Genomic DNA, 24726 nt, shown 5'->3' on the forward strand with positions numbered 1-24726 from the left:
CTACGCAATTTTCGTGCAAAATATAGCTTCAAAACGAAAGTGATGATACAGGAATAACGTTTTTTTTTTTGGGTCAGTTTTCAAACTTTTTAAAAAATGCTAATAAAACCAATTTTTTATGTCTCAAACAAAGTTAATTTTTAAGGAAAAAACACATTAATGTTTCTGGTAGAATATCATTTTTCTTTCCTAAGTATAAATTTAACATGTTTTCAACCACACCATGCTAGATACAAAAGAAATTGAAATTTTTTCAACTATAAAATTAAAAAACCATGACATTATGAACAAATTATATCACTGAATGAAATCAAAAGTCTTTATTTGTATACTGAATAAAACAAACATTATATCTCTAATTTTATATTGCATTGTAGATATTTAAACAATAAAATTTATCATACTTAAGACATAATCCAACAACATAAAAATGCTTCATAACTTCTCATTTAACAACATATGGAAAACAATAATTTTATTTGAAGATATGATGCATACATCAGTTATATAATCTATCTTAAACAATTATTCAAAATCACTCATATTTTCTTGCACACCATCACAATTCACATCTTGAGATGAGTGACTGGATGCTGACGAAGATGTTCCATATTCTTCTCTTTCATCAACTAGTGCCCCATCTGAGTCCACATGCATGCCCAACATTCCAGGTTTCAAAAGTCTTCTAGATCTACGACTAGTTTCAGCAGACTCCCATGTCAACACTATTCCTTCTGGTAAAACCCTTTTCAGAATCTCTATCGTCTTGAAGCGAAGAGTTCCTCTCTTTGTTAAACTGAAGTCATAAACAAGTATGTCAACATCCTCCAATTGTAATATGTCTGTGCGGCGGCGATTTATATTTGTACCCTTTCTTTTTCTTTTTCCACCATTTTTTTGTCAACTACCATCTCTGGCTTATACACACCATTGAATGGGTGTGTATTTGTGGCATACCAATGTACTTCAACACTTGTAACATCCTCATTTTCTGTAAAGACCTTTATAACTTTAGCAACCCAAAATGGATAGCCTTTAGGATCTCCATCTGCTAGCACTGCAATCATGCAACCCTCCTTAATATCGTGTACTGAACCCCTATAAAGGTCTTCCATGGCTTCACGTTGTGCACGAGATCTTCTGGAACCAATATACATCTCTCTTTCCATTGCCTGTGAAGAATTAATAATACCTTGAGTTTGTTGCTGTTCAACAATGTTTACTTCCTCTTGTTCATTCGACACATTTTGTGGCCAAATAAATGGATATTTCAAAGGTATATCTTCATTGGTTGTTGTTGAAATGATATCACTTTGATTATTGAAAAATGACTCCCACCAAACTGAATCAACAATGTCAAAGTACTCATATGTATATCTAATACATTTTTTAATTTCTTCTAGGCAATCAGAATAATTTATATGTCTATTCTGTCTGCGTGCATTCTGAACTTCACCAACTGATTGTAATAACAATATTTTTGATGCAAATATTGGACGATCTGGAATGAACTTCAAAAATTTCAAACCTAATGACGGTGCCCATTCTGTAGTAGTTGAAAACTTCTTACCCCATATTAGTGTTTTCCCATCAATTTTTTTTATACGAAATTGATGTTGGAAGCTAATATCATTTAGTTGTTCAATGCATTTCCCCTCACCATATGATCCTAGAATAAACCTTCGCATGTCAACAATTTCTTCCAACACTTCAAAAGCAGGCTCTGGCATGTATGATTTCTTAATACATTCAATTAGTGATGGCAAGCTCCCAACTTCCTTCCTCCTCAATGTGACTGAAAAACGACTGAACATCTGATCAATATGGTCATGAGTGTGCCCAACAAGAAGGAAACCAACCTTTACCATTTGAAAAATTCTCAATTCAACAAGCATGTTCAGATACCCAAAAACAACCTGATTTTTGTTTTCACGGCAAGTGTTGTCCAATTATAGATACAAAACTTCAGGAAGATTACCAGACCAATAAGAAATCACATCATGAATTATGGTTATGGTCAGATTTGCATCATTATGAATATTTGGAGCTGTGAAGTACACCCTTGGCAACATTTTCCCATTGAAGACCATACAACCGGCCAAGTGAAACTGAATAAAATTTTCCTCTTGTAAATTTTTGGATGTGCGAACAAAATGTGGTAAAAGTGTTTTCTTCTGGTCCATACAATCAATTATCAAACCCAAATATTTATTTGGATTATCATAACACTTCTTTCGATGCTTGTACAACTTCTTCCTTTCATTTGTTTGTTGTTCGCGATGCTCCTGAAGTTCTTTGACAATTAAATCTACACAACATAAAAGAAATTCATTAAGAAATATGTTTTCATAGTTGATGACTATACAATTTTGAAAGTAAAAGTTATGAACACTTACCTCTTTCTGAGCCTTCACATTTGTCCCTTTTTTATTTAAGAGAAGCACATGTACTGCAAATCCCCATCCTTGTCTTCTTAGGAATACGAACATTATTGAATTCTTTCTTCCATATCTTCACAAACTATTGATATGTAATAAATTGGCCCTGTCCCTCAGCACTTTTTGCATATTCTTTGTATAAGTTGTAGATTTCTCGTCTTGAAAAATTATCTGGAATATGTATTGTCTCTCTATTTGGCATACACTCTCCATGCTTTGAAAAGAAATATTTCATCCATGACATTGCAGTATTTGATAATGGCCCAAACTGTCTTTTATAACATACTTCTGAATAAAATGTGGGATCCTTTTCCAAATTTTCTTGAATTCTCGAGAGACGAAAATTCACAATTGAATGAAACATTTTGAAAGCTTTTCTACACAACAATAAATTCCTAATATGATAATCATAACCTGACAATGTAGATTGCATGCAGCCAACTAAATATGAGTTTTGCATGCTTTTATTCATTGACAAATATCTCTTCCTGCTTTCTAATGCAAATGTGAAATCCATACGTTTCAAGCAATTTTTTTGGCAACATTCACCTGAAATGAGAGTGCTGATAGAACTTCTTCTCGTCAGATATTCTGTTCTACCCCTTGTATAACTAGAATAGTTTGCATTGATACGAAAAGGTCTACTCCTACTCCTCGATACAATATTTCTTGGCAACATCTCCATCATTGGATCATCATTGCTGCTCTCATCCTGTTTTTCATCACTGCTGCTCTCATAGTCATTAGAATCAGGACTAAGAGGACATTGTGATACTCCAATCTTTTGAAAATCATCATCCCGCGCTTCATCACTGCTGCTCTCATAGTCCTTAGAATCAAGACTAAGAGGACATTGTGATACTCCAATCTTTTGAAAATCATCATCCCGCGCTTCATCACTGCTGCTCTCATAGTCCTTAGAATCAAGACCAAGAGGACATTGTGATACTCCAATCTTTTGAAAATCATCATCCCGCGCTTCATCACTGCTGCTCTCATAGTCCTTAGAATCAGGACTAAGAGGACGTTGTGATACTCCAATCTTTTGAAAATCATCATCCCGCGCTTCATCACTGTTGCTCTCATAGTCCTTAGAATCAGGACTAAGATGACATTGTGATACTCCAATCTTTTGAAAATCATCATCCCGCGCTTCATCACCGCTGCTCTCATAGTCCTTAGAATTAGGACTAACTGGACACGTTGACACTCCATTCTTTTGAAATTCATTATCACACTCATCATCACTGCTGCTCTCATAGTCCTTAGTATTAGGACTAAGTGGACACTTTGACACTCCATTTTTTTGAAATTCATTATCACACTTTTCATCACTACTGCTCTCATAGTCCTTAGAATTAGGACTAAGTGGACACCATGAAACTCCATTATTTTGAAATTCGCCATCATGCACGTCAAAACTGCTGCTCTCATAGTCTTCAAAATTAGGACTCAGTGGACACCGTGACCCTCCATTCTTTTGAAGTTCACCATCACACTCTTCAAAACTGCTACTCTCATAGTCCTTAGAATTAGGACTAAGTGGACATCGTGACACCCCATTCTTTTGAACTTCACCATCATGCTCTTCATCACCGCTGCTTTCATAGTCCTTAGAATTTGGACTAAGTGGAATCTGTGACTCTTTATTAATTTGAAATTCTCCATCCCCTCTTTCATCAGTGCTACTCTCGTAGTCTTTAGAATCGGGACTAAGTGGAAGAATTGACTTTCTATTCATAGTGGAAGAATTCCCGCTATATTCATCAATATGAATAGAGTTGTTACGCGATGAAGATGTTGATGGTGTATAAATCGAAACTTCACCATCAGAACAATCCATCCCTTTCAAATAGAAGATGTTGAATGATACAAATGGAGTCTCCTAAGAATATTATATAGCTTAAAGAATGAAATATTCCCTCCAAAATTATTCCCTCCAAAAATTTTCGCGAAAATATTTCCCTCCAAAAGTTTGTTAGATTTATTTACCTTTATTATTTTATTCTACAATTCATTGAAAAACATAAACTAATTTTTTTTATGAAATCAATCATTGAAATTCAAATTGTAAACTACAACTTCTATATTAATTATTCTAATAGTTAAAGTATATAATATTTACTAAACAACTAATTTTTTTTTTTTTTAATTTTTATAATATATTCTAAAACAAATTAATCCCACATTCAATCCATTGTAAAATAACTCTACAATATTCGCTCTATAATAATTTAAAACAAATTATCCCACATTAATCGTACAGAAAAACATCTTCGTAATTTCACTTATATATTAAATTTGTTATCACTATTACTTACCTCACATCCAGGTTTTCTGAAGTTCGTTGAAAGACTTGTGAATTTGTGGAGCAGCTATATTGCTATCAATAACATATTCAACGAAGAATTATCGCAATTGAAAGGTAAGTTCAATTTTTTTTCAAAATTTTCATATTAAATTAATTTAACGTCGAAGAAGATTTTTTTTTTTAAATTAATAATTTTTCCAAGCCAAAATAACAATTATGTCAATCGTAAGCATGGTGGGCCCAATCAAACTCAATCACCCAATAACCGTGGGTAAGCCGTCGTCGTGCCCCCTTCCCCCAACCCATTACCGATCTTTCCCATTCACCCATGCCCTCTTCCCCCTTCTACCCTACCCATGCGCCAGCCCTTGCCACCCCCAACTCACCCACCCATGCACCCTTTCCCCAACTCTTCCTTCCCTACCACACAACTCTCCTCCCAATAACCCCACCCCGTAACTCCCATTCCCCTCCAATCTCAACTCCTCCCCCCCTTCCTTAACGCCAGCCCCATGGGCCCCACCCCCTAACTCCTTCCCCGTGCCCCCTCTCCCACCACCCCTTCTGCCCCCCTCAACCCGCACCCTACCCCCCCCTTCTGCCCCTACCCCTACCCCCCACCCCTACACCCTTACACCCCCCCCCCACCCTACCCGCGCCCTACCCCTACCCCCCCCATCCCCCTACCCTACCGCATCACCCTACCCTCGCCCCCCCCCCCCCGCCGCCTACCCTCCCCATTCCCCACCCCCCTACCCTACCCTACCCCCCCACCCCATCCCCCTAGCCCCCCAATTCCCCCCCCCCGCCCCCTAACCTACCCCCATTCCCCCCCCTGCCCCTACCCTACCCCCCCACCCCCCCCCATTCCCCCCCCGCCCTACCCGGCCCACCCCGCCCACCCTCCCCCGCCCCTACCCGGCCCACCCCTCCCCCTCCTCCGCCCCTCCCCGGCCCATCCCCCCCCACCCCTCCCCTCCCCCACCCCTCCCCACCCCCCTCCGCCCACCCCTCCCCGCCCCCTCCCCGGCCCCCTCCGCCCACAGCTCCCACTCCCCTGCCCCCTCCCCGGCCCCTCCGCCCACCCCGCCCCCTCCTCGTCCCCCTCCGGGAATCGACCCACTGTCGGTCGGGCGGGGCAGGGTGGCACTGCGCGTGGCAGCGCCACCCCCGGGCCGCCCCGCCCCGTCTGACCGGCGGCAAGTTGATTCCGGGAGCGCTCAGGTCGCCCCGCCCCGCCCGACCGGTGGCGAGTCGATTCCGGGAGCGCCACCCACGGGCCGCCCCGCCCCGCCCGACCGGCGGCGGGTCGATTCCCGGAATCGACCCGCTACCGGTCGAACGGGGCGGGGCGGCCGGGGGGTGGCCCTGCGCGGGCGAAGGGGGTCGGGAAGGGGGCGGGGTGGGCGGAGGGGCCGGGGAGGGGGCGGGTGAGTGAGAGCGGTGGGCGGAGGGGCCGGGGGGGGGTGGGTGAGGGAGAGCGGTGGGCGGAGGGGCCGGGGAGGGGGAGCAGTGGGCGGAGGGCCCGGGGAGGGGCCGGGGGAGGGGGAGGGGTTTGCGGGGTGGGCAGAGGGGTCGGAGAGGGGGAGCGGTGGGCGGAGGGGTTGGGGAGGGGGCGGAGTGGGTGGAGGGGCCGGGGAGGGGGCTGGGGAGGGGGAGTGGTGGGCGGAGGGGTGAGCGGAGGGGGCTGAGGAGGGGTGGCGGAGGGGGAGGGGTGGGCGGGGTGGGCCGGGTAGGGGCGGAGGGTGTGCGGGGTGGGGAGGGGGCGGGGGGGGGATGGGGTGGGGGGGTAAGGGTAGGGGGTGGGGGTGGTAGGGGGATGGGGTGGGGGGGGGGAATGGGGGGTAGGGGGATGGGGTGTGGGGGTAAGGGTAGGGCGCGGGTAGGGGGGGGGAGGGAATGGGGGGTTAGGGTAGGGGGGTAAGGGGGGATGGGGGGGGCGGGGTGGGCTGGGTAGGGGGCGGAGGGTGTGCGGGGTGGGGAGGGGGCGGCGGGGGAATGGTGGGGCTAGGGTAGGGGGGCATGGGGTGGGGGGGTAAGGGTAGGGGGCAGGGGGGGGAATGGGGGGGGTAGGGGGGTAAGGGCGGGGGTAGGGGGGGTAGGGTAGGGTGCAGGGGGGGTAGGGTAGTGGGGGGGGGGTAGGGGGGGGGTAAGGGGGGGGATGGGGTGGGGGGGTAAGGGTAGGGTAGGGGGGTAGGGTAGTGGGGGGAGGGGGATGGGGTAGGTGTGGGTAGGGGGGTAAGGGGGGGGGGGAATGGGGGGGGTAGGGGGGTAGGGGGGGGGGGGGGAATGGGGGGGGTAGGGGGGTAAGGGTAGGGCGCGGGGGGGGGTAGGGTAGTGGGGGGGGGGGTAGAGGGGTAGGGCGCGGGTAGGGTGTAGGGGGGGGGGGGGTAGGGGGTAAATTGGGGGGTAAGGGTAGGGGGGGGTAAGGGGTAGGGGTAGGGGCAGAAGGTGGGCGCGGGGGGGGTAGTGGGGGGGGGGGGGGTTAGAGGGGTAGGGCGCGGGTAGGGTGTAGCGGGGGGGTAGGGGGCGTGATGAGGGGGTAAGGGTAGGGGGGGGTAAGGGGTAGGGGTAGGGGCAGAAGGTGGGGGGGATGGGGTAGGGCACGGGGGTAGTGGTGGGTGGGGGGTTGGGGGGGTGCGCGGTGTGCGGAGTGGTCGGCGCAGTGGGGAGGGGCGGCAGCGGGGAGGTGTTGGGGGGTGTAGGGGGTTTGGGGGGATGGGGGGCTGGGGATGGGGGGGAGGGGGTTTTGGGGGCAGGGGGTGAGGGGGGATGGGGCGCGGGAGTGTGGGGGACGGTAGGGGGTAGGGTGAGGGAAGGGGAGGGGGGGCCGGGGAGGGGGGGAAGCTTAGGGGGTTGTGGGGGGCGCATGGGTAGGGGCTCGCCCATACTTGCCTAAATGTCTACTTAGCCTCATTATCCCTCACCTGACCTCCCGCTCGCCCATCGACCCGCCTGCCTGTTAGAGGTGGCTGGGCAATTCTGATTATACAAATAAAAAATTTATGGTATATTTTTGTTATTAATTTAAGTTAATATGTTTTTTTATTTACTAATTTATGTGTTTTTTTTTAGGAAAATGGCATCAAGGAAAATTTCTGTGAATCTTTCTGGACCAAAGAGTCTTAAAGGTGTATCTTCAAAAAACATTGGTGAATGAACTCCACCTAAGCTCATGCCTAAAATATTTCAAGTGCTTCAAATGATAAGAAGCTAATCTCAGATTGGAAAAGTTCAAAAGAGGTGAAATTTCCATCAAGAGTCTGGTATGTGAAAGAAAGAGAGAGCACAACTGTGAATATATATCTATACATTGATATACCCCATAATAATGAAAATTTGGAGGTGATGGGAAGAGTCATAGATATGTGTTCGGTACCAAACACTGAAGTTGTTTACGTACTTACAAAAGCTCCCAAGTCACATGAAAGGATTAAATACCGACTATCATATTCATTATATGACACGAGAGAGGTATCTACAAAGTTGTGTAAACAAATTGTAAATGAGATGACACAAAACATCGTAAGTATTGTTATTTGTATTTTTATTTTGTGTTTTGAAAGTGTCTCGCTATATTTTTTTAACTTTGTTTATATTAACATATGATATTTTGTTTGGCAGAACTTTGTTGAAAGCTATTCAATTAGGTTGGGAGACATTCATTTCATAGAGCATGATATCATGAAAGTTGTCAGCCATTTTTACTCAGTGTCAGAAGAAGATATGGAAAACATGGAAAATGTAGTAATTGATGATGCTACAAAACTACATCCAAAGAATCAGAAAAAAAGGCCTCTGGTGGATAAATCTAGCAAGGGTAAACAAGTTACTTTTGAGGACGATGAAGTTGAAATTGACAATGAAGCATATGTTGCCATTACTGAAGATGACATTGGAACTGAAGAAGGTCGTAAAAGACCAAAAGTATCAATGCCCAAGAATAGATCTCTTGAGAATGTTATGACGAAAAAAAGTAGAGTTGAAGATCTTGAAGTAGTCATTACCAGCAATCAAGAACCTAGTGAAACTTCAAAAGAAAGTAGAGAAATCATTACACCAGGAGCTGATTTAGATGATGGCATAATCAAAACAAAACAAAATGCCATTCGACAGAATTTGACAAAGAGAAACTTAATTGATGGTGGTCGTACATCTCAGTTAAATGTCAGACAAACCTATAAGGCAAGTGAAGGACAATGCCAATATCAAGTCAGAAAGCCACATCATCTGCATGTTCACAACTTGAAGACATTGATGAGGTACAATCCATATGCTCATGTGGTTAGTTATGTGCTTCTTGTTGATCCACTTCAAGTTCCCAACAAAGAAGCATTTGATAAGTCAAAATGTTTTGAATACAATTATTATGTGCTTGGGGGGGACCATTCTGTTGAAGCTCAAAGACAATTGATGGAGGAATATCCTAATAACCCACGTTTTGAAACAATGAAATGTATCATTTATGCTGGTTTAAATGAAACAGAAGCAAAGTTAGTGGCATGGGATCATAATTCAGATAATGAATATAGGATGTCTATGACTTTGATCCAAAAGGTTAGATTTATTCATAGTGAATTCCTAGAAAAATGTGGTGGGGATAAGATAAATATTACTGCAGATTTATGAAAGGAATGTTGTATGGAGATAGGCTATCAAATTGAAGAGAAAACCAATTCAAAAGGTGGAAAAGACAGCAGATATAGCGATTTATTCAGAGGTGTTGATAACATTTTCCAATTGGCATTTAGAACTGGAGATATTTGGAATTTGATTGATGACATTTTTAGCATGTGGGAAGACATTGGCATTAAAAAGCAGAGGGTCAAAAAGTCTAAGCCATTGATATGTAGCAACAATAAATCAGCTCCTGAACTGAAGCAACTTCCAGACGATATGACCATCACGCCTTGGAGGGCGATGCAAGGAGTGAAAGATGAAAAAATTGTCAAAACAATATTATCTCGTGTGAGGTAAGGGGAATTATCATTGGAAGAAATGTCTGAAGAATTTCAAAAGTAAGTTTGCTGAATTATTTTTACTTATTTCCAGGATTATAGTTATCTTTTAAATAAAACATGTTGTTATTGGTAGTATTTGTTATACATATCATTATATTAACTTTTTCTTACTTTATCTATGCACTCACAAAGTTTACATGAAAATTCAGGAACAAATGGTTAAATTGTTGAATGAAGATAGTTGGGATGATGTTGTACGCAACTATCCAGATTCAAGTTCTACATCAACATTAAAAGCTTTTTATCTTGCATTTAAAAAGGTAACTTGATTTATACATTCAGTTTTAATCATCTGTGTACTATTTTTAATTTAAAACTTACACATACATTTGTTTGTTTGGTAAAAGATGAGGAAAGAAGATAATGGAGCACCAGACAGTTTCAAGACTTTTATTGAAAAAATAAAGATTGAAACACTGAGAAAGCGACGTATTAAGAATGTTGAACTTGATCCAACTCTTAATCATTTCATTTGGAATGGGCTAGACACTGTTCAATATCAAGTAATACAAGGAGACTGTGAAGACATTGTTAAACTCGTACCAAAAAGGGATTATGCCCTGGTTATTGCAGATATTCCCCATGGTTTCAATATTCCAAACATTTACTATGATATCGACCCTTATACTTATCAAGCTTTTAATAAAGTGGTGGCGGGATTTATGGAAGTGACGTCATCACCATTATGGAGATTTGTGACATTTCATTCAGACACACAATTGGCAATGGTATTGTCAAGCTTCAAGGGGAAAACAAATTCAAGGATGCAGCTTACATGGTAAGATGTTTAAAGGTATATTTGATTAATGTTGAAAAATTCATTTATGTACAAGTTAATTGAACTTTTACTATTTTATGTTACAGGCAAAAGTCAAATCTTCTTAACAATGAAGATCAACAATTTATAAATGACTGTGAGTTCATTCATATTGATAGTTGGGCAAAAGATGATAGCCATATGTCTATGATTTTTAATCGGGTGGACAGAAAGAGTCATAGCCAAATATTGACTTATGATGCTGTTGTGAGAAAACTAACATATGAAGACAAAGAAACGAAAGGAGAGATAGTTAACATTTATCAGAAACCACAATTATTGATTAACTATCTTATAGACATATGTTCAAATGAAGGAGATTGGGTTCTGGATTTATTTTCGGGCTCAGGTAGGTTTTGCCACATGGAATTGAATTTTAATATGTTCTTTTTTTTTTAATTAATATGTCATTGTACTTATTTACTTCATTATTTTTTGTGCTTGATAATTAGGTACAACACTAGCATTCTGCCTTCAAAAATGAAGAAATTGCATTGCAATTGAGAAAGATCCATTACAATGCAATTTCATTCCGCAAAGAATTAATGCTCTTCAATTTCTTCCAGATGCAATGCAAGAAATTGGGTTGAAGAAAGGGGACTTTAGTGAATCACGTGTGGCAAAATAGGCAAAGGAACCCCAACCACCATTACATGGAATGTTTGGAAAGACATATATTGGGAGATTTGCAGACATCAAAGACCCATTAGAAGAGGAAATTGCGCAAAAGGAAGCAGAAAATATTGTGGAAGATGACAATGATGAAACTCTAGAGGACGAAGAGTTTGGATTACGTGACATTGTTGATTAAATTTAAGTTATACCTGGAAATCAAGCTTTGCAATATTTTGACTCTGACATTTCATGAAAAGAATAATCAATGAATTAAAGTTGTTATGTGTTCAATATTTGTAATTTGTGATTTTCGCATTGATTTTTAAGTTAATTATTATTTTTTGAAAAAAAAGTTGTTATTGTTATTTTTTTTGACATGAAATTCATTAAAAAAACTATTATTTGACCATTTTTAGTTAATATTATTGTATAAAAATTGTGATTTTGACATGTTAATTCTAGCAAAAAATTATCAAAACGTTTAGTTTTTTTGTTATATTTATGTTAAAAATGGTTATTTTTATGTCCATTGTTAAAAAATGTTGTTTTTTAGAAACAATTATTTCATGTGGATTGAAAAATTAATTAAGGATGTATAAATATGTAGATTATCTAAAATTCAAACTATCGACTTTATAATTTAAAAACGCAAAACAATAAAAACCCCACTAAAAAAAAAAAAAAAAGATAGAGAACAAGAAAATATGAATAAAATGACCACTTCAAAAACTATCAAATTTAGAAAATAATTTTTTACATTTCACACACTAGAAAATTTAAAGTCAAAAAATAGGTCTTTTAAAAAAAGGGTGTGATGCAGAATACTCATTTTTTAAAATCAGCATGAAAATCACTACCATTCTAAAACTTAATGCACATGAAAAAAATTAAAGTTCCAAAAACCATGTTCTAAAAAAAACATGTGTATTCTGCATCACCACTTTTGAAAATCGGGTCATTTTTTTGCTATCTTTACGAAACGGGTAACAGTATCAGTTCCCGTTTCAAAGTTTACATTGTTATATCCATCATAACTATGGATTGTTAAGGACTAGGTAGGACCAAAAAGGATTTAAAATGAAAATCTCTTTGTACTTCAAAGATCTAGAGTGTAGATGGACTTGTGCTTGAATCTATATCTCTATATATCAGTTTTTAAAAGAATTCCAATTCAACTCGGATTTGGTTAACTTAGATGAGTTGTCTACTGACCATATCAACTTGGCCATATATTTATTTTGGAGGTCTAGTTGGTTATGGACCAGTAAAAGCATGGCTCATCTAGTCTGGCAGCAAATTAACCCTAGTAAACCAGGTAAAGAGACCTACCCCACCCATCCAATTGCATCATACCTCCCTTAATGAGCATGTGGAGTTTTGGAGGATCGTTGAAGAGAAGTGATCTCCCCCAGCCAAGTATATGCTAAGTTTCATACTTTCAAACCATTACCAATTTGAACTGTAAATTTTTCAGTACGAAATTTGCATAATTAGAAGTTAAGATAAGGTTAGGAAAAAAGAGATGGATGTTGTATGTTTTTCATATTTTAGAGTCTAGAGGGAACTTAGAGCCCCATTAAATAATTATGTATTTTGTTGTTGACATGTATTGTGCTCAGTTCCATTTTGAAATTTTGAGAGATATTCAAACTTTATATGGTATGTGCACGAGAAAACTTAATACGCTTTTTTTTTGCAATGGATTGAAATCTTTAAAAATGATTTTTAATCAGTACCTAAGTATTTTAAGTATTTTTTGGTAAACCAAGACATTAAACTCAAATCATCTTGAGTTAATCTGAGTCTGAGTGGGAGTCCAAGTTGACCCATGACTGATTCCAAGCCTGAGTCTGAGTTGGAGTCCAAGTTGACACTTGACCGATTATGAGTTGAAAACATTGATCTACACACACACATAAATATATTTTTGGTATTTTATTTAAATTTTCTTTTTTACTTTATGAATTTTAATTTTATCTTATTTTTAATTTACATGTGTTACCCATGGATGTTGTAATCTCATTCCCATTTGCTGTAGAATGCACCTAGCTTCTCTCAGTATTGTAATTCATTTCTAGTGAAGATTGTACAATTGGTGTACATTTCTTATTCCAGTTTTTACTGTATTGCAATATGTGAGCCATTGCACATTTCAAACACTTTTTCATGTTACAATATTTTGAAATTTTGATTAAGAAGACCAACCTATTTTGTAGATTTCATAGAGGAGACTAATATGTTGTGGGCTTGGGCTTATTGGATGAAGGAAAAGTTATTTTGGGTGTGTTGGCGTGCGCAAATTTTCTGTAGACATTTGTTAGCATCAATTCTCACCTTTCAAATGGTCCAATTGGTTTTCTTTTTTTCTGCAAGAAACAGAACTGACACTACTATGCAATCATTGGATGGTTCTGTACAACCTAAAAGGGTGCATACCTATTCATTTTTAGCCAAGAATAATCTTTTGTTGGGACTGATATTAACACCATAGTTGATATTTTAGTTTTATTTCCATCTTATATTCAAAGTTGATTTAATGTACTTTTGCATAGGTGTATGTAAGTGCCATAGAAAGCTATGAAGGATCATATTTATTTGAATCATACGAGGCAACGCATTCAATGCATGATGTGAAAGTTGTAATAAGGAAGGTAATTTTCCATCCAATTAAAGATCTTTTAATATTCCTTTTTGCAGTGGAAAATGGCACTTTGTTAATGAGTCGGGCTCTACATTTTCTTACAGGCCATGATGAATGGGTATCCCTTCAATTAAATTTATCCAATACTTGCATCTTTCCTCCTTTGTTGAGATAGGCCACAACCATGGGTCATCAAAGTTGGTAGGACTTCCACCAACTTTTGGATGGGGTACATAACTCGATTGGCCACATTAATTTAGTAACATGCCTTCGAGTAGTTTTGAACCTGGTTTTGTGCATTGAAAGTGATTTTATTTAACCACTTGACCACAACCCACCTAAGAGGATTTTGAGTAATTGGATTCAATTTGTTTTAATATAGTGTTTAGCAGTTTATTTACTATATAAAATGTGAGATTCCTATGAAAATATCCGTATAGGTCCTAGGTGTAAAGGCGCCACCAGTTAGAGTAGATAGTGAGGAGGAAAAATATGGAGCAATGACAAGGGGTGATGGAGCAATATATCTTCACTTTCCTATCATTTCTATAGTGAAATATTTGGGATCATGTAGTTGGTTGCATTGTAATCCAAGGTGATTCTAGAATTTTTATTATTTCTAAGCATTTTTTGAATTGTTCTTTTTCAGCTACTTATTCCCATGTGGTCCGTTCATATTGCAACCATGTTTTTTATCCAAATTTTTGCCTATGGAAAGGAAATTTTTTCATATTTCTTTTAAAAAGAAGAAAAATTATGTTCTTTGATTTATTCAGCATACAAACTGTAATTTTCTTAAGTTGCAAATAGTATACTTAAAATTTGTGTATTGCTATTAGGATTTAGGAGATTTATAGAAGAATGATGCACAAGATATGGTGAAACTCATTACAACACTTATAAATTAAAATATTTTTAATGATGGTACCTATGATATTTATCCATTAACAACAATAGATGTTCTTGCAACGATATATATAGGTAAATCTAAAGGAGTGCCCCATGGTTGGCACTAGGTTTTAGACCCCATTAATGGGACAAACAGGTAAGCCATGAAAATGTGACAAGGACCTATCATGTGATTTATCTATATTGTAAGTCGTTACCTTTACTTTTTTAAATGTGGTTGCAGCTTTTCTCTTGGTCACCAAACCAACTTTTCTCTTCCTGTCTACTTGCTATCTATTCCCTTCATGTCCCTATTTTTTTATGTTGTAGGGTGAAACATTATAGTCACTATATGAAATGTTCATACCTTTGTTAGTTGTTATTATTCAAGTTGTTATGAATCATTGTCTAATAAATGTTGCCTGCTTGCATCAACTAATCACATGCATAGATCCATCTTAACTATGGATTATTAAGGACTAGGTGGGGCGAAGAATGATTTAAAATGCAAATCTCTTTGCGCTTCAAAGGCCTAGAGGTAATATGAATTTGTGCTAGAATCTATCTCTCTATATATCAGTTTTTAAAATAATTCCAAGTCAACTCAAACTTGGTTAACTTGGATGAGTTGACTGCCGACCATATCAACTTGGCCATATATTTAGTTTGGAGGCCCAGTTGGTGCCAAACTAATCAAAGCATGGCTCAACCAGTCTGGCAGAAAATTCACCCTAGTCGACCATGTAAAGGGACCTGTCCCAACCCTCCATTTGCATCAGACCTCCCTTAATGAGCATGTGGAGTTTTGGAGCAGCGTTGAAGAGCAGTGATCTGTCCCAACTAGGTATACCCTAAGTTTCATACTTTCAACCCATTACCAATTTGAACTTTAAAGTTTTTAGTACAAAATTTTCATAATTAGAAGTTAAGATAGGGTTTTCAATGTTGCATATTTGAATTTGCAGATTGGAATTTTACCATGCCCCCAAGAGTCAAAGACCTTGCATGGATCCATGTTGATCTTGTCGATGAGTAGTTTATTGCAATAAATGCATTGGGGGGTGGGGGAGACTAGTTGCAAGAATTCTTGGCTAGTATAAGAGGCTAAGTTTCCCTGGGCATCGCCCCATTAGAGGAGTCTGGACAAATTAGATTGGAACTACAAAATCAACTTGTGAAATTTAATGAAGACAAGGCTAGGAAAAAAGAGATGGATGTAGTATGTTTTTTAGATTTTAGAGTCTAGAGGGAATTTAGAGCCCCATTCATCAATAATTATGTATTTTTTTGTTGACATGTATTGTGCTCAGTGCCATTTTGAAATTTTGTGAGATATTCAAACTCTATATCGTATCTGTATGAGCAATTTTATGTATTTTTTCTCTAATTCCTTGGAACCTTTAAAAATGATTTTTAAGTAGTACCTAAGTATTTTAAGTATTTTTTAGTAAACCAAGTCATTGAAATCAGATCATCTTGAGTCAATCTGAGTCTGAGTGGGAGTCCAAGTTGACCCATGACTGATTCCAAGTTTGAGTCTGAGTTGGAGTCCAAGTTGACACTTGACCAATTCTAAGTTTGAAAACATTGATCTATACACACACATAAATATATTTTTGGTATTTTATTTAAATTTTATTTTTTACTTTATGAATTTTAATTTTATTTTCTGTTTTAACTTAGAGGCTTTAACTATGGATGTTATAATATCATACCCACTGGGTTGTAGAATGCACCTAACTTCTCTGAGTGTTATAATTCATTTCTAGTGAAGCTTCTACAATTGGTGTACATTTCTTATTCCAGTTTTTAGTGTACTGCAATATGTGAGCCATTGCACATTTCCAACACTTTTTCATGTTACAGTCTTTTGCAATTTTGATTAATAAGACCAACCTATTTTGTATATTTCTTAGAGGAGACCAATATGTTGTAGCCTTGGGATTATTGGATGAAGGAAAAGTTATTTTGGGTGTGTTGGCCTACCCAAATTTTCCCTAGACATTTGTTAGCATCAATGCTCACCCTTCAAATGATCCAATTGGTTTACTTTTTTCTGCAAGAAAAGGAGCTGGCACTACTGTGAAATCATTGGATGGTTCTATACAGCCTAAAAGGGTGCGTAACACATTCATTTTTAGCCAAGAATAATCTTTTGTTGGGACTAGTATTAACACCATAATTGATATTTTAGTTTTATTTCCATATGATATTCAAATTTGATTTAAGGTACTTTTTCATAGGTGTATGTAAGTGCCATAGAAAAGTCTGAAGAAGCATCTTTCTTTGAATCATACAAGGTAACACATTCAATGCATTAATTGAAAGTTGCAATAACGAAGGTATTTTTCCATCCAGTTCAAGATCTTGTCATATTCCTTTTTTCAGTTGGAAAATTTCACTTTGTTAATGAGTTGGGCTCTACCTTTTCTTAGAGGCCATGACAAAAGGGTATCTCTTCGATTAAATTAATCCAATAGTTGCATATTTCCTCATTTGTTGAGATAGGCCACAACCATGGGTCATCAAATTTGCTAGGACTTCCACCCACTTTTGGATGGGGTAGATAACTCCATTGGCCACATTAATTCAGTAACATGTCTTCGGGTAGTTTTGAACCTGGTTTTGTGCACTGAAAGTGCTTTGATTTAACCACTTGACCACAACCCACCTGAGAGGATTTTGAGTAGTTTGCTTCAATATGTTTTAATATAGAGTTTAGCAGTTTATTTACTGTATAAAATGTGAGATTCCTATGAAAATATCCTTGACAGATCCTAGGTGTAAAAGCACCACTAGTTAGAGTAGATAGTCAGGAGGAAAAATATGGAGCAATGACAAGGGGTGATGGAGAAATATATCTTCACTTTCCCAATCCAGGCTATAGTGAAAAGATTTGGGATCATGCAGTTGATTGCATTGTAATCCAAGGTGATTCTAGAATTTTTATTCTTTCTAAGCATTTTTTGAATTGTTCCTTTTCAGCTACTTATTCCCATGTGGTACGTTCAGATTGCAACCATGTTTTTTTTCCAAATGTTTGCCTATGGCAAGGAAAAGTTTTCATATTTCTATTAAAAAGAATAACAATTATGTTATTTTCTTTAGTCAGCATACAAACTATAATTTTTTTAAGTTGCAAATAATATACTTAAAATCTGTGTATTTCTATTAGGATTTAGGAGGTTTGTATAAGAATGATGCACAAGATATTATGGAGTGCATTACAAAAATTGTAAATTAAATGATTTCTAATGATGGTACCTATGATATATCTCCATTAACAACATGATGTGTGCTTGCAATAATAAATAAAGGTAAAACGAAAGGAGGGCCCCATGGTTGGCACTAGGTTTTAGACCCCATTGATGGGACAAAAGGCTAAGCCATGAGAATGTGACAGGGGCCTATAATGTGCTTTATCTAGATCGTATGTCCTTACCTTTTGTTTTGTAAATGTGATTGCATATTTTCTCTTTGTCACAAAACTAACTTTTCTCTTCCTGTCTGCTTGAAGTCTATTCCCGTCCTTTCTCTATTCTTTTAGGTTGTAGGGAGAAACCTTGTAGTCACCATATGAAATGTTCATACCTTTGTTAGTTGTTATTATTCGAGTTGCACTAATTTCCTATGAATCAATGTCTAATATATGTCTCCTATTAGCATCAACTAATCAACCTGCATATATCCATCTTGACTTTCGATTGTTAAGGATAGGTGGGGCCAAAAATGTTGTAAAATGAAAATCTCTTTGTGCTTCAAAGACCTAGAGTTAAGATGGATTTGTGATAGAATCTATCACTCTATATATTAGTCTTTGAAAGAATTCCAAGTCAACTCAGACTTTGTTAACTTGGATGAGTTGATTGCTGACCATATCAAGGCATGGATCAACCAGTCTAGCAGCAAACTAAAACTAGTCAACCAAGTAAAGAGACCTTCCCCACCCCTCCATTTACATCAAACCTCTCTTATTGAGCATGTGGAGTTTTGGGGCAACGTTAAAGAGCATTGGTTTGTCCTAGCCAGGAATACCCTATGTTTCATACTCTCAACCCTTACCAATTTTGAGCTTTAAATTTTTCAATACGAAATTTGCACAATTATAAGTTATGATAGGGTTTTCAATGTTGCATATATGAATTTCCAGATTGGAATTTTACCATGCCCCCAAGAGTCAAAGGCCCTCCATGGATCCATGTTGAGCTTGTTGACGAGTATGTTATTGCAATAAATTCAATGGGGTAGTTTGGGGGTTGGAGAAGCTAGTTGTAAGAATTTTTGGCTAGTATAGGAAGCCAAGTTTCCCTAGGCATAGCCCCATTAGAGGAGACATGCAATAGTAGATTGGAACTAGAAAATCAACTTATGAAATTTAATGAAGATAAGACTATGAAAAAATAGATGGATGTAGTATGTTTATTAGTTTTTAGAGTATAGAGGGAATTTAAATCCCCATTTATAAATAATGATGTATTTTATTTTTTACATGTATTGTGCTCAATGGCATTGTGAATTTTTTTGAGATCTTCAAACTTTACTTGTTATGTGCATGAGAAAACTTTATATATTTTTTTTTGTAATAGCTTGGAATATTTAAAAATGATTTTTAATCAGTACCTAAGTATTTTAAGTATTTTTTAGTAAACCAAGTAAATTAAATTAGATCAACTTGAGTATATCTGAGTTTGGGAGTCCAAGTTGACCCACGACTGGTTCAAAGTTTGAGTCTATGTTGGAGTCCAAGTTGACACTTGACTGATTATGGGTTTGAAAACATTTATCTATACACACATAAATATATTTTTGATATTTTATTTAAATTTTCTTTTTTACTTTATGAATTTTAATTTTATTTTCTGTTTTAATTTACAAGTGTTACCCATGGATGTTATAATCTCATACACACTAGGTTGTAGAATGCACCTAGATTCTCTTAGTGTTATAATTCATTTCTAGTGAAGCTTCTACAATTGGTGTACATTTCTTATTCCAGTTTCCAGTGTACTGCAATATGTCAACCATTGCACATTTCCAACACTTTTTCATGTTACAATCTTTTTCTATTTTGATTAAGGAGACCAACCTATTTTGCAAATTTCTTAGAGGAGACCAATATGTTGTAGCCTTGGGCTTATTGGATGAAGGAAAAGTTATTTTGGGTGTGTTGGCCTGCCCAAATTTTCTTTGGACATCTGTTAGCATCAATTCTCACCCTTCAAATGATCCAATTCATTTTCCTTTCTATATGTAAGAAAAGGAGCTAAAACTACTGCGTAATCATTGGATGGTTCATTACAACCTAAAAGGGTGCATAACACATTCATTTTTAGCCAAGAATAATCTTTTGTTGGGACTGAGATTAACACGATAGTTGATATTTTAGCTTTATTTCCGTCTGATATTCAAAGTTGATTTAATGTAATAATGCATAGATGTATGTAAGTGCCATAGAAAAGTCTCGAGAACCATATGTGTTTGAATAATACGAGGCAACACATTCCATGCATGACTTGACAGTTGCAATAGTGAAGGTATTTTTCCATCAAGTTCAAGATCTTGTGATATTCCTTTTTTCTGTTGGAAAAAAGGCCCTTTGTTAATGAGTTGGGATCTACCTTTTCTTAGAGGCCATGACCAAGGGGTATCTCTTCCATTAAATTCATCCAATACTTGCATCTTTCCTCCTTTGTTGAGATAGGCCACAACCATGGGCCATCAAAGTTGCTAGGACTTCCACCCACTTTTAGATGGGGTAGATAACTCCATTGGCCACATTAATTTAGTAACATGTCTTCAGGTAGTTTTGAGCCTAGTTTTGTGCATTGAAAGTGCTTTTATTTAACCACTTTACCATAACCCGCCTGAGAGGATTTTAAGTAGTTTTCTTCAATTTGTTTTAATATAGAGTTTATCAATTTACTTATTCATAAAATGTGAGATTCCTATGAAAATATCCTTGACAGATCTTGGGTGTAAAAGCACCATCAGTTAGAATAGATAGTCAGGAAAAATATGGAGCAATGAAAAGGGGTGATGGAGCAATATATCTTCACTTTCCCAATCCAGGCTATAGTGAAAATATTTGGGATCATGTAGTTGGTTGCATTATAATCTAAGGTGATTCTATAATTTTTATTCATTCTGGGCCTTTTTTGAATTTTTTTTTTTCAGCTACTTATTCCAATGCGGTACATTCATTGAATGAGAATTGTGTTCTATAATTTTGTTTATTGCAACCTGATTCGATCAAATTGTTAAAATGATATACATCTCAAGACAATAAATATGAAATTTTGATGAATGTTTATTGTTATTGTTTAAGGTGAGATGACAAATATGTTTCTTGCAATTATTGTTTAATGATCAAATTGTTGGGTAGTTCTATCTACCAACTCATAAATTGTGAGATTTTTAACAGTGTGATAGGAATTGATCTTGACATGTGTTTATTGAGATTTTGTTCCATATTATTGTTCCTTGGCCAAGCTACAAGCCCATATCTACTATGTCAGTATTGGCAAGTTTTGTGAGAGTGTACTGTGTTTCTCAAGGGGACTACAAGGCCCTGTGCACCATGTAATATTTCCAAGCTTTATCATTATGTTCGTAGGAAATTTACTTCGTATAGACCCTAAGGATCATGGCATATTGGGGCGTGTTACCCACCCACATGTATGGGTAACCATAAGATATTTTTTCTTCTATGATGCAATTTGCTAGCTAGTTGTCATACATTATTTATTATATGTTGTCTTTTTCTTTCCATTTTTTTTCACAAGTTATTTACAGCTTGAGTTTTTTAGCATGTAACTTAGTTGGGAAGATTGTTCCTAGGCCTTTCTTGAAGGTTGAATACTAATTTCCTAAGGTGTTATTTTCTATGGTGACATTTTATTTTCTTTATTTATATAGGCCATCTGGTCACATAGTTGTCGCTATTATCCAACTGAAGAAACATGTTCAAATTTTTTGCATTTCTAGGGGGGAAATTGCAGACATTGCTAATGTTGTGGTATATTTGTATAAATCCTATATAGTCTACTTCGATTATATTTCACCATTCATCTCATTATATCTTATACTCTACATTGTATCTTCTTTCATTTTCAGAAGAGGAACTCAGTATTGATGGTAAGCAAGAATATAAGAAAGAGGAGAACAATAGCACTAGAGTGACAAATATAGAAAGAGAGAGAGAAGAGAACTAGTCTAGTGATACCCTTAAAGCCAATATCCTGCATGAGACACACACATAGAGACTGATGGTCAAGTCTTTACAGTTGGTAAATTCATTTGAAATGCCTTGGCAACATAATGATAATGTTTTGAAGTGATGAAACAATATTTTCTGTGTAAATTGTTGTCCAACCAATATTAAGTTGGAAACTGATATTTTAATACTTGACATTTCATATAATATAATTTGTGGTTGAAATTATTTATAGTTGTACTTGATATCATTTAGTATTGTAATTAACATATGTAGCTTTGTATTTTCATATTATATGAACATGCACATTGTATGAAGTTCTTTTAATTTAGTCACAAAATCATACTAATTATTTTATGATGATTAATAATGAACACAGAAAATCAATATAAAACTACTAAATTAGTAGTTCATATTGATTAATGATGAATACAAATAAAATGAATATATGACTAAATTAGACATTTATAGTGATTGTTAACGAAAGTAAATGGAATGAATATAAAATAATAAATCAGTCATGTATATAATGAATATAAAACAACCCAAAAAATATAAAAGACCGTTGTGAATGATAAATTTGTCATTACAAATGACGACTAAATTTTACATATATATGACTATTAGTGGCTAATTTACATTATCTTATAATAGGAATGAAATTTACTCATATTTCTTTGGTCATTAATTGGTTTCAAACAATGACCAAAATTTTCATATATATGACTACTAGTAGCTAATTTATAGTATCTTATAACACTACTAACATTTTGGTCATATTTTCTTGGTCATTAATTGATTTTCTCAGGTGATCATGTAGTAGTGTATTTTGTTGTGTATTTGGTCATTAATTGTGACAATTAATGACTAAATAAATAACTAAATTAATGACCAAATTTATGACTAAATATACTACTAGACGATAAAATTGAGACACCCAATTAATGACTAAGAAAATACGACTTAAAGTTGGTTGCGCTATAAGATACTATAAATTAGCCACTACTGGTCACCGATTGAAAAATTGTCATTTATATGCAAATTTTAGTCATTTTTTAGTAACTAATTATCCATTTTGTACTAGTGGAGTTTCAATTTGAGATTAGGTCTATCAAGTGTAAATAGAATAGGGTTGCAAATTCTCTTAGAAGAAGTGTATAAGTAAATCACATAGCAACTATGATTTCATATGGGAGAAATTTACATGTTCAGATCTTGTAAGTGAGTTAGCAAGATGATAGCTACGAACAACTTAATCATATGTTACAACAACAGGATACAGGTGAATAGGATGTGGATTATCCTCTCACGACAGATGATTTATTCAAATTTAGGGATAGGATCTATGTTATAGACGACAATGATCTCAATAAGCTTATCTTGAGGTAATTTCGTGTCAATCCATATTCAAGTCACCCAAGATATTTAGAAGACGTTGAGAATGGTTAAGAAGTTTTACCATTGGTTTAATTTGAAGAAAGAGGTGAAAATTTTTTCACGAGATGCTTGGATTGTCAACATGTAAAATTAGAGTGTAAGCATCTAAGTGGTTTATTACAATTGAATCTGCTTCCAGAGTGGAAATGGGAGGTCATTTCCATGGAATTTATTACAAGTTTGGCAAGGACATCAAGAAGAAATGGTTTTATTATGGTTTTGGTTGACAGGTTGACTAAGGTAGCTCACTTCATTCTAGTGAAGTCTATAAATTCAACTAGCAAGGTAGCTTAGGTATTCATAAGGGAGATGGTGAGGTTGCATGGTATTCCTAGGAATATTATGTCACACATGTAAGAATTTACAGGGTAAGTTCTACAGAAAGAATACCAAAAGGACACCGCTCACAACCAGATCTCAAATCAATACACCAGTATTTTTGACGTGGTTAAAACCCTCAGAGTGCAAGGAGGGAAACAGTCCACGGCCTGTCCCAACGTGGGTACTACAGGCAATTTATTAATCAAAGAATGAAAATTTACATAAGCTTCTCTCATGCAGGGATTACCCGAACAATGACCCTCCATGCGCTTTAAATAGAACTCATGGACCAATCGGGTGTCAAGCCACGGATCAAGTGTCGGTAATACCGAGGTGAGAGTGAACCGTCGGATCACTACATATCGTGACCGTCGGATTGTAAGTTACAAAATGTACAACGGTAAAGAAACACACTTTACCTAACTCTACCCTAACTCTATGCTAGACCAAGTTGAACTTAACTATATCCTATGTGTCGGAATATCCTAACATCCCCCCTTAAGAACAACTTGGGATAGGATTGAAGGATTTACAAATATGACACAATAGGAGAAGGAAGGAGGCACTAGAGCCTATCCCCCCTTAGTGACAACTTCCTGAACTCCAAGCATATATCGAAGTTTAGTGAACTTCGCCTCTGTGAGAGCCTTTGTGAAGATGTTTGCAACCTGATCATCCGTTGGACAATATTGCACTTCAAGAACATGGTCATGAATGAGCTTTCTGATGAAGTGCATGTGTAGTTCAATGTGTTTGCTGCGCTGATGCTGGACTGGATCTTTGCATAGCTGAATGGCACTTTGATTATCACACCAAAGTGTGGTTGGATGCTGCTGCTCAAAGCCAAACTCTGATAGGATCTGACGAAGCCACAAGGCTTCCTTACTAGCTTCCACGGCACCACGATACTCTGCTTCTGCTGACGAAAGAGAAATGGCAGCCTGTTTCTTACAAGCCCATGTAATAGGTCCTGAACCAAGAGTGAAGACATAACTGGCAGTAGACTTCCGATCATCAAGGTCAC

General features: G+C 37.7%; 1 pseudogene; it reads left to right on the plus strand.

Annotated features, from left to right (window-relative positions):
- The window catches only part of LOC149189311 (uncharacterized), a 54354-nt pseudogene extending 33504 nt beyond the window's left edge, over positions 1 to 20850 (plus strand).
- The last annotated feature ends 3876 nt before the right edge of the window (positions 20851 to 24726 follow it).

Source organism: Pinus tabuliformis, chromosome 3_1 (genome assembly GCF_031772625.1).
Source record: "Pinus tabuliformis cultivar Carrire ecotype Pingquan chromosome 3_1, CPIR1, whole genome shotgun sequence".
Lineage (NCBI taxonomy): Eukaryota > Viridiplantae > Streptophyta > Pinopsida > Pinales > Pinaceae > Pinus > Pinus tabuliformis.